Source organism: Trachymyrmex cornetzi, unplaced genomic scaffold, assembly GCF_001594075.2.
Source record: "Trachymyrmex cornetzi isolate Tcor2-1 unplaced genomic scaffold, Tcor1.1 scaffold156, whole genome shotgun sequence".
NCBI classification, from domain to species: Eukaryota; Metazoa; Arthropoda; class Insecta; order Hymenoptera; family Formicidae; genus Trachymyrmex; species Trachymyrmex cornetzi.
The window spans coordinates 2,248,294-2,256,065 of NW_017296157.1; the positions used below are offsets into that span (position 1 = coordinate 2,248,294).

At 37.1% G+C, this 7,772-nt stretch overlaps 1 protein-coding gene across 5 annotated transcripts in view; it reads right to left on the reverse strand.

Moving 5' to 3' along the window:
• Positions 1-7,772, reverse strand: part of LOC108758363 (cytospin-A) — a 63,940-nt gene that overhangs the window by 42,559 nt on the left and 13,609 nt on the right. The window contains exon 1 of one of the 5 annotated variants that reach the window (XM_018503261.1): positions 7,753-7,772. The exons of 3 other annotated variants lie outside the window; for them this stretch is intronic. The gene's annotated coding sequence lies outside the window, so the exon portion shown is untranslated. Of the gene's footprint in view, positions 1-6,010; positions 6,115-7,752 lie in introns of those variants that run through there. One more of the 5 variants, XM_018503263.1, reaches the window with a different exon arrangement.

The window sequence follows — 7,772 nt, forward strand, 5'->3', positions numbered from 1 at the left end:
CTCTCTCTCTCTCTCTCTCTCTCTCTCTCTCTCTTTCTGTCGCACGCACGCACGCACGCACACACACACAAAATAACTATTTATCTATCCTTTATAATTTTATTAGGGTATGTTTACGATTTAATCGTGTGAGAAAAAATGATGAAATCTTTCGAAGCTCACCAGCATGTCGGTTTTATCTCTAACACCTGGGACCCTTTCTGATCCCAATCCCTGATCTCCAATCCTCCCGCCGCATGCGGATTGCCGACGTTATTCGCGCCATTTCGCGAAAATACGGCAGATCGTGCAGCAGGATTTTGAACCATCGCGGACACCATAACACCAGGCGACTTCGATCGGAAGGCTATATATCCGTATACGTGCGTACCTTGCGAAGGTTCATCGAACCTCAGACGCACGTACCAGGTTCTCTCAGCCAATAATAAAGATGCACGCCCGGTACGTAACTACGCTCTGTACATACGTACCTAAGTACTACCCTGCACCCGTACCCGCTCTCTCTTCCTCTCTCTTTCTCTCTCTCGACGCGAAATACTCCAAGCGTATATAGTGTGTCCCGAATTTACCGCGCCGTAATTCGAATAAGTGAGAAAGAAAAATTAACTGACGTCGATTTCGATGTGTTGGCTATCGAAGGTTATTAACTCTTAACTCTTAAATACCACACTGGCGACTTCACATCGGCTAAATCACCAGCTAATGTCATTTTTCAAAAATCTGTCTTTCAAAAATCTTAATTTTCATTACCAAAATAAATTTTTCATGCAATTTACATTTTATCACTGGATATTCCCCACAACATTTCTTATAGAAAACAAATATAACAACTTACTCTCTAAAAGTGAATCAGTGTATTATTACTAACTTCAGTGCTACACTTATAACTGTAATATCAGTGAACATTTACTGTTTTTCAGTAATAATACACTGATTCATTTTTAGAAGTTATGGTTTCTACAGATTGAATCAGCAGAAAATCATAACCTCTGAAAGTAAATCAGTGTATTATTACTAAAAAACAGTAAATATTCGCTGATGATTACATCAGTTATAAGTGTAGCACTGAAGTCAGTAAAAATGGCACTGATTCACTTTTACACAGTAATATTTCTTTACATTTCATAACAAATAAAAACATAAAAGTCAAATTCGCAGTGTGGCAGTTACGGTTGCGCCATTGAGGTGTGATTTTAAGAGTTAATTAATGTTTGATAACTGAGAAGAATATTTTAATTAAACCAACAAAACATATCAACATACATGTCATTTTATTTACTACGTGGTTATTCTTAGAAGTGCTGTTTAGTCTCATCAAAATGTCATTTTTATATGTTTTGTTGATTTAATTAAAACTGCATTTTTCTCAATAATCCTGTGAACCTTTTGTTTGTTGAACACATTGTGGCACTGAAGTACGTTTATACGTGAATTAAAATGATTTGCGAATTACATGGAGGCCGCAGGACACAGATCAAATCATTGCGAGGCAAACTGTTATTTGGACGACTCGGAATTTCTGGCTCCCTGAATCGCTACATTCTCGGCACGACTTTTCGAATCGTTCTCGCATCATTCTCGAACCGTTACATTCTCGGATCATGGATTCTAGGTTGCACAACGTCCCCGTGACTGTATTCTGTGATCCTCGGATCGCGAATGACGCGAATGGCAACATCTCCGGGGATTTCTTGCATCCCTGGATTATGAATCTTAATCAGTCAACCTATCTTTGTCGGTATTTCTCTCGGATTTCGATCCAAAGATCGATTTCTGTAATAAATACGCGATCCTTGGATCTATTTCGTGATTTTCTGAGAGTATATACATTGAGAATATCTAATGTATTTCAATGCGAATTCCCTCTTGACATAATTAACCTAATATCTTTAATCATTGTATAATATTTCGAATTAATAAAAGTAACTTTAATTCAAACATTATTAAAATATTTATCATTAAATACGAAAAAAATTCTTAAAATATATTCTTAAATTTTTCTGCAATAATTATTGCTAAACAGATTTATTATTGTCATACGTTTATATTAGTTAAAATATAATTTTATTTTCTTAGTTTTCTAATTAGATGAACATTTTTCCAAATCTTTCCCACAATCTTTAAAATGTAAAATACATCGATGTCTTAGATTTTCCTTAGAAAATTTGTACGTACACCCCGTATACACAATCACGCATTTACGCCTGTCTATTTAGTGGCGACTACGTCGCATGTTTCTTTCGTGCATGGGAATTGGAATTCCTACGGAACGGATCATTGGCTCCCGATGATCCATTCCTGTGAACGCTATAAAAGTCGATGGCGAGACGACATCGGGAACGATGTCGCGCGTAGTCGCGAAGCGCGAAAGTGGACGAGAGATATATTATACCTATCGAATTTGCGTGATACACCGCATGATAACGGAATGAGCCGAGTATTTTCGTGTTTACTGACGTAGTACACGCGACGCAAGCTTTACGATTGTCCGTGGTTCATCAAAACGTTATGTTAAAATTATTCTAATTGCGATATTGTTGACTTCGCGCACTAAGAAAAAGCTAGAATAACCTCGCCAGATAAACACGTTATTTCATAAGAAATTTGTTTATTTGTTTAAAGTAATTATGAAGCTTAGAAAAAGTTGATCAGAAATTAGGTGCCAATACTAAATCAAAGCTTGAAAATTTAAAGCTAAGAAGCAACAACAAATTCAACAATTCCAAGATCCTTGAATTCTTTACGTAAAGAATTCAAGGATCCAAAAATTAGAGTTTGAATATTTAAAAATAGGGAGAAGAAAAAAGTCCAAGAATTCCGAGAGTCTCGAATTCTTCATGTAAAGAACTTAAAGATTCGAAGATAGGGAGCAATAAAAAATCTAAGAATTCCAAGATGACCCTTGAATTTCTCACATAAAGAATTCAAGAATCCAAAAATTAGAGCTCGAAGATTTGAGGATAAGGAGTAGAAAAATATTCCAAAATTCCAAGATCCTTAAATTCTTCACGTACAGAATTCAAGAATCCCAACATCTAAGAGGATCGAAAACGTTCACCCGAAGTAAGATCCGAATATACGTACCCTAGCATTTTAATGGGTTCAACGGTCCAAGGCAATTGCCTTGGATACTATTACTATGCATTATGCACGCGTACATGCGTACGTGTGTATTAAGCAATCACATACCAATTTCTCTCTGAAGGCGCGCTAAAAAGGCAATCCCGCGTTCCATCGAGCGAGACCGCCGCAGATGCATCGGCGTTGATCGTTATTGCTCGCGTTATCGGCGACACGGCGAGTCGTCGTCGTCGTCATCGTCGTCGTCGTCGTCATCGTCATCGTCGTCGTCGTCGTCGTCGTCGTCGTCATCGTCATCGTCGTCATCGTCGACATCGTCGTCGTCGTCGTCTTCATCGCCGTTCAATGTTTCTCGCTTCTAGCCGCAGGGTGTGGCGGCGGTTGGTCTTTTGCCTACACTTTGCCGACAACAGCGGCAGCAAATGCAGCGGCAATGTAACAGCGAGGCATGTATTACGCTGGCTTCACATTGCACGAATATGCATATGAGAAAAACGGTTCTTTTCAATCACTTTCCCGATTTGCGCCCGAGTGTATACTTGATTTATATCTTTTCTCGAAATGTAAAGATATAAGTGCGAAATGAAAAGTAAACGTAAATGTCTAGCGGGATACATGTATATTTTAGTCATATTCATATTATTAAGATAAAGAAGAAATATAAATACATAAAAAAATTTTAATGACGTTGCTTTATTTAATTCTGTTATGATATAAATACATATATTAAAGTCAAGAATTTTAATTTTCTAAAAAATTTTGCAAAATTCCCTGACTTTTCCGTGATTTAATTTTTCAACAAATTTTACAAATTTCCCTGCCTTTTCCTTAATTTCCTTAACCGTTGTCAATTTCCCTGATTTCTTTGATTTCTAGTTTTGTGGCAACCCTGTGTATGTGTATGAAAATTGGATCTCCTTGATTAGATCCTACATAGATTGTCTTTGTACCTCTTATATTTTGAATGATATTTATTATTACATTTACCAGAATAATTTCACGGGCAGCGTGGAGGCAGCTTTAGAATCGCGCAGCCTACACGCGCGAACGGACGCTTAGCCGCGCTTCTTGCTTCTCTCATTCGAACGGATCGCCAACCTTTATCGCCTGTCTTCGACAGTGATCGCATTCGCTCGACCGCTCGCACAGACAGGTGCGCACATTTATTAATGTAAGCGCTGGATTTCGCTTTCCACGGAGAGATGCACCGCCCAGTCGGTCCAGTTCGCGAGGGCTGTCGAACCGGGACAGAATCGTCGCGATGGATTGGCGCGAGTGCGTCGACATGTGCATCTACATTAGATGACACGCAATGACGCGAGTTCAACCCGCGACCACGATCTTGCTTCACATTGCGTGACTATGTATGGCGAGACAGCCAGTCCGATAACAGAGATGCCGATGACATTTTTGTAAGAATCGAGACGATGTTATGATCGATTAAAATGACGTGTCATATTCAGAACGTTCGAAGTATAAAAGAAATTAATAAAATTCATTTTAACATAAAGCGCCAGTGGCATTTAAAACTTTCTCATGTATTCTGATATTCTACACTAATAGAAAGGTATTTGGTAATTATAACTATAATTACATAATAAAATAATTAATGTTATTTGTCTTAAAATAATTAATATCTTCATTGTTTTATAGTTATTACTGCTATAATTTTAGTAATAATTATATTAATATAAATTATTACGTTAATTATATTAATTTATTTATTTTAATTCTATAATCAAAAACAATATATATAACAACTATAATTTATAGTCGTATTCGGTGCTAACTATAATATACTTTTTTGTTATATAGAATTATAAAAATATAATTATATAAATATATTATTAAACACTAACATTATAACAGTAATATCTATAAAATGAAGCTTTTCAAAATTATTTTATCATGCAATTATAATCAGGTATCAAATTTTTCTCTCAGTGTAAATTGATAACATAGATTATATACATCTACATAATAAAACATAAATATTTTTATATTTCTAAACAGAGTTTGATAAATTTAATCTTGTCTTCTATTTAATATATTTAATATGATAGTGTAATAAAAATCTTTATACTACATAATGTAAGCGTGAGTGCTGTATCTCTTCAGTTAACGCCCGATTAACGGATTTGCCGAGGTTGCACGCGAGATTGAATTTAAACATGCTTTGTTTCAACACACATGAAGCAGCGACGTTTGCTTCCTCGTTACCACGCGATGTTACACTAGTACCGTTATATGCATTCTGAAGAAAATCATAAGGCGAATGACGAAGCTGTCCGAGAGTAATCACGACATCCACAACACCTTTTTTTGAAAAATTTAATGCCTTTTTAATTTATAGTGCTTAAACTTATAGTGTTCTTTGCACAAATGTACATCTATTATTGACGTGGTTAAAAAATAAACATGACCCCAGGTAGCAGGCTAACGTCGTTACTTGTCATCTTTCATGTCAAAATGACATCTTTAACGTCATTTTCGCGTCAAAATGCCGATAAATAACGTCAGCTTGCTACCTGGGATATTAATTCCCAATTCGATGCATCTATCCTTTACCTGAATAATCCTTATATTGCATTCATATGTTTATGTACTTCCTGTTTACGGTGCTCCATCATTAAACTTCTCAATGCCATTCCACAGATTTTTCAAAGAGCCTCATGATCATTAAGGGATTTAGCGCTCGATTATTTACGCCGCTCATTAAACTGATCAGCGGGATCGCGGAAGCTTTGCTACTCGATATTCGCCGTATTCCAAGCGGGTCTTATTTACGTCTGCTACGGAAATCAAGATAATCCGAATAGCCGCTTCGAAAAAATCCCGTTCCCGTTTAGAAATACTCGGATCGTCGCACGCGTCTCCGGCATGCGAAATTGCGGAAACCGACGTGAGAGGAATCGAGAAAAGGGCGCACCTGCACATAGATGGCATCCAATTTTCCGGCGACTGGCTTCCGAGGAGACGTGGGTTGAAGATCGGCGAAAGGTTCGCGTAATAATTGATTCTCGCGAGAAAGAGACGCGCCCGATTCGGCAGTTCAATGCAAACTGACCGCATCCCATGCCATTCCATTCCGCCACCGTTCCTTTCGGTCTTATTCCGCGAGTGACCTCTCTTTCTCTCTCTCTCTCTCTGTCTCTCTCTGTTTCAAAGTGACTTCCCCTCCCCTCAGCCGGGTCCTCATGATCTCCATCATTCAGACTCTCGTCGTGTCGCTGCACCCGATCTCTATCGCGGTGCGTCTCGCTGGCAATTAGTCCATTAAGATAAGTCTCGTCTCGGAATTAACGGAAAGGAAGGGATACTTATCCAGCCGAGCGAGTAAAGTATCACAGAGCAGGACAAATCGACGTATCACCAAACTCCTTATGTTCGAGAAAAGTTAGATAAGTCATATCTTGTTAAAGATGAGATATGTGTTCATACATGATGAATGCTATACGTCCCAAATAAATAGGTACTGGAATCGTTTAATGAGACGAAAAATATATAGCTGTTTCAATATAATTTTCCAAGATCTATTTCTTGCCTAAATTATATTGTATATTCATGTGTACGGACATTTAATATCTTTATGCATTTATATTTCTCACATAATGATAAAAAAATGTTATAGATTATTAAATTCATCTTTCTTAACATTTCTGTCAAATTATACCCGCATTCCGCTAAATTGCAATCTAGAGCTCCAAGAGAGACGCTCTCGTCATCGTTGCCCTTCGAGATGACCGATGATGCATCATTTAATCATCACTGATTAATGTTACAAGAAGTCGTCCCGTTTAAACGGAATTTGGAATCGGTTTTCAGAAATTTTGCTTATTGTCAGTATAATACCCATACAAAGTTTCAAATATCTTGAAAATTCTTAGAATAAGAACCATCAAGATGATAAAGACTCGAAGGGAATCATTCGACTCTCAGAAGAGTTATCGAAATCTTCACGGAATAATTTTATTGTAGTATCTAAAAATGTAGATACAGATCTAAAAATAATTTTGTCGGTCCAGCAAAATAATTACATAAAAATCTCAAATATGATAATCCAATCCCTTGAAATAAATACCATTTTGTTATTTTTAATTTCCATGTATGTTAAAATATTAATCTATTTCTATGGTTAGTTTCAAAATAAACATCATCACATTAACATATGCATTTAGTAAATAATATTGTATATAAACTAAATTTCAATAAAATTTAATATATTTTCTTGAGTTAAATTATTTAACTTTATTTTAGTCAAATTAACGATCACATTGAGTAGAATATATTCAGTAGCGACTAATAGAAATGATTAAAAATAACTCAAATTGAGTATAATTTGATATTATAAATTTAGATTAACAAAACCGTCCTTTTCAATGCAAAGTATAACATCAATTTCTTGCACAACCGAATCACTCGCTCTTTGCGAGCAGTCAGCACCCCGCGGAATTTTTCCGGCTACCGCTGACCTTGGTTTTCGCTAAGTGGGTGACCTTCTGACCTAATCGCCGGTAATTTCATTTGTTTAGAAATTTGCCGTCACGGGTACGAAACCGCGGCGTCGTCGCGCGTCCGTTCGCTCGCTCGCTCGCATTTTTACGCGCCGCAGCATCGGAGAGCTCGCCCGCCTGTCTGTCGCGCTCCAAATACCTGTTCGGCTCTACCCACCTGCCGTGATTATGGCTCCC